The following is a 4,390-nucleotide window of genomic DNA, read 5'->3' as shown; positions in this document are numbered from 1 at the left end:
GCATTCAAAGATTTTTCTTTCAGCTTAGCTAATAGTTTCTTAAGATCACTTCTATCATTGCAGGCAAGAAAGTCTCTAGCAGTTTCTTCATCCATAACATAACCCTCAGGCACAACAGGCAATTCATATCTAGGGGGAGAATCTTCATCATCACTTTCATCAATATTATCAGTTTCAATAATTTCATTCTCTCTAGCCCTAGCAAGTTGTTCATCAAGAAATTCACCAAGTGGCACAGTAGTATCAAGCATAGAAGTAGTTTCATCATAAGTATCATGCATAGCAGAAGTGGCATCATCAATAACATGCGACATATCAGAATTAATAGCAGAAGCAGGTTTAGGTGTCACAAGCTTACTCAAAATAGAAGGTGAATCAAGTGCAAAGCTAGATGGCAGTTCCTTGCCTCCCCTCGTAGTTGAGGGAAAAATATTGGTTCTTTGATCTTTCAAGTTCTTCATAATGATAAGCAGATATAAATCCCAAGTGACTCAAATAATAGAGCTATGCTCCCCGGCAATGGCGCCAGAAAATGGTCTTGATAACCCACAAGTATAGGGGATCGCAACAGTTTTCGAGGGTAGAGTATTCAACCCAAATTTATTGACTCGACACAAGGGGAGCCAAAGAATATTCTCAAGTATTAGCAGATGAGTTGTCAACTCAACCACACCTGAAAATGTAATAGCTGCAGCAAAGTATTTAGTAACATAGGGTGACACAGAACTAGCTCCAGTTCATCAATGTAATGTAGGAATGTATTCCAAATATAGTCATACGTGCTTATGGAAAAGAACTTGCATGACATCTTTTGTCCTACCCTCCCGTCGCAGCGGGGTCCTATTGGAAACTAAGGGATATTAAGGCCTTCTTTTAATAGAGTACTGGACCAAAGCATTAAGACATAGTGAATACATGAACTCCTCAAACTACGGTCATCACCGGGAGTGGTCCCGATTATTGTCACTTCGGGGTTGCCGGATCATAACACATAGTAGGTGACTATAGACTTGCAAGATAGGATCAAGAACTCACATATATTCATGAAAACATAATAGGTTCAAATCTGAAATCATGGCACTCGGGCCCTAGTGACAAGCATTAAGCATAGCAAAGTCATAGCAACATCAATCTCAGAACATAGTGGATACTAGGGATCAAACCCTAACAAAACTAATTCGATTACATGATAAATCTCATCCAACCCATCACCGTCCAGCAAGCCTACGATGGAATTACTCACGCACGGCGGTGAGCATCATGGAATTGGTGATGGAGGAAGGTTGATGATGACGATGGCGATGGATTCCCCTCTCCGGAGCCCCGAACGGACTCCAGATCAGCCCTCCCGAGAGAGTTTAGGGCTTGGCGGCGCCTCCTTATCATAAAACGCGATGAATCCTTCTCTCTGATTTTTTCTCCCCGAACACGAATATATGGAGTTGGAGTTGTTGTCGGTGGAGCGTCAGGGGCACACGAGGCAGCGGGGTGCGCCCAGGGGGGTAGGCGCGCCCCCACCCACGTGGACAGGGTGTGGGCCCCCTGACGTGGATTCTTCTTCCAATATTTTTTATATATTCCAAAAATAATCTCCGTTGATTTTCAGGTCATTCCAAGAACTTTTATTTCTGCACAAAAATAACACCATGGCAATTCTGCTGAAAACAGCGTCAGTCCGGGTTAGTTCCATTCAAATCATGCAAGTTAGAGTCCAAAACAAGAGCAAAACTGTTTGGAAAAGTAGATACGATGGAGACATATCATCCACCTCCAGAGTCTCCTTGTCAGCGGCACTTTCTGATAGAAATGGGAGTACAGGAAATATTTAGTTAAAACAGGGCAATAGAAAAGTGTATTGGTAAGTAGAAGTTATTAGGTAGGAATATAGTAAGAAAAGGGAATAACAATTGGTTCCTTAAATACTACACAATTCATTTGACATTGCGGGGTAAGTCAACATATGCAGATAGTTGAAAATAAAACTTACTTCGAATAAAGTCTGGACGAATGATTTTGTCGGGGAAGTTAGCATATATCTCATGGCCAGGCGCTTTTATGTGCAGTGCAATTTTAGTGACAGCTTTTAGTACATAAAACTTTGCAATTTCATTCCAAAAGCCAGTGCCAATATAGGAGTCACCACGTTCATCAAGTCCTACAGTAGCAACGATTGTAAATCCATGGTTTGTGTGTAGTATGGCATCCGTGGAGCGTTGATGTATGTAAAGGGAAAAATTGTGCACTACATAATCTGTTGCATAGCAAGGGATGTTCTGCAGAAAATGGTAGGATTGTTAAAGAAAATATGGTAACATGCAAATATGGGCCCAAATTGAAAGAACTATACATCGGTTGAAATCTAAGGACAAAAATCTATAACTAAACAGATAGGGTAAGCATGATGTCATGGAAAAATGAGAGTAATTGAAAGAACAATACATCATTAATTTCCTAATATAGAAAGAAGAGGGGGAAAATTCCCTTTGACGTATATGGTGCATGTGGCACCATTTATCCAAATGTAGCAATATTTAGAATATGTTCAGGAAAGTAGGCCATGCCAACAGATTTAGGGTCAGATTGAACATACTGCGCACGTGCTCAAGTTATCTGGTACGGAGAGATGGAATATCTGGCAGCGGTGGAAAAATCCTGAAGTGTCGGCGCACTATACATTCTACGAATGAAAGAAAACCCTCAAATCAGCTTGAATAAAAATGAATTCACGGTGATTTCCGTCGGGTGATTAAAGGAGGCAGATGAACTGGGATAAGAGATGAGATAATATCTCGTTAAACTAGTTACCTTGTCATCCATGAGAAAGAACCCTCAGTACGGCAGATTCCCCAACCGAGCGGAGTTGGGTCGACCGCGAGCAGCATCGAGAAAGTCGATGGCGATAGGCGGTAGCAAGCGGAAGTGGTGAAATGCGGTGGGCTTTGCCAGCAGCCTGGCGGCGGCAGGCGTCGAGCTAAGTGTTTACCGTCGCGGTAGGCGGTGCCATGGCATAGACGCGAGGAGCTTATGCAGGTGTGAATGGGGAATGTACCGGAGGGGCCGAGGGGGTGAGGGTTTCGTGACGTGGGGATGGTGAGGGTTTTCTTTTTTCTTTTTTGAATTGGGTGGTGAGGGTTTTCTGTCCCACAAAGAATTTTGGGGGCGATGGTTTGCTAGAGCGAACCGTGTGTGATTGACGCAGTAGGCAAAATGAAAGTCATTGCATAGGGTTCCAATTTTGGGAACCATGTGTGATTGACGTACTACCTCCGTCCTGGTTTATTGGTCCCCCGTTGTAATTTTTACCAAAATTTGGCGAAATATTTAACATACTCAGACATAGATAATAAGCGTACATGTAGATAAGCATAGTTCAACCATAAGTAGTACATAGTTCAACAGTATTAAGCATACTGAAGCGTACATATGTGGTTCCATCCATCCCACATCTCATCTCACAGGCCGGCACGATCCTGAAGCTTCTCCAGGTACTCGGTGTACGCGTCGTGCGCCACCCTGCGAGAATACTTCTGCATGAAGGAGCCAACGGCCCGTCCTCTTGCATGCGCCAGAACACTTAGATACACGTCATGAAGCTTCTGGTTGCAAAATGGGCATCCATAGCCGCCGTTCCAGGTCCTAATAGGCCTGTTATGCATTCCCACATAAAAGCTCCCTCAGGATCTGCCTGTTGTACCTCCTCTGGACATCTTCATCCTCGTTGTCCACATCGTCAGACATCACCAATACAAATAGTAAAACAAATTTGTCATCAAATCAATGATTACATGCCCTAAAGTAGGATTCGGAATTTATGGCTATTTATTTATACATATCCAGAGATTATGGTTCGATTTTTAAGCGTAGTCGTCTATGTACAGAACAATCTTGAAGAAAATAATGGCACAAACATATGTAGGTCATTGAAAATCAATTGTCAAGCCCTAGCTAGGAATTATTAGCACGAACACTAACCCTAGTCGGATTACTAGCAGAAATCATTTGCACAGATGAAACAACTAATCACTTATCACCTGTACCATTCAAACAATCAATACACTACATGGATCTAACGAAACTTACTCAGATTTCATGGATTGGGAGAACATAACCATAGGATTTCTATTCCAAAAAGGGGGAGGCAGGAGTAACCAGAGAAACCCAATGATCTATTTGACACATAAATGGGTATGGATGACTAACCAGCTGCCCGTCGTTGTCGGAGTCGTCGCCGGAGTGGTGGTCAGAGTCGTCGCTGGAGTGGTCGTCAGAGTCGTCGCTGGAGTGGTCGTCGGAGTCGGGGTGGAACTCCGCCTCCGGCTATGGAAGCTCGACGCCGTCGATGACGTCAGGGTGCAGCGATAACTCGCCGATGGTGACGGCAACCTCTGTC

The sequence above is a fragment of the Triticum urartu genome, chromosome 2 (assembly GCF_003073215.2).
Source record: "Triticum urartu cultivar G1812 chromosome 2, Tu2.1, whole genome shotgun sequence".
Classification (NCBI taxonomy): Eukaryota; Viridiplantae; Streptophyta; class Magnoliopsida; order Poales; family Poaceae; genus Triticum; species Triticum urartu.
The sequence above is the reverse complement of the archived record's forward strand: the minus strand, read 5'-3'. Positions refer to the sequence as shown.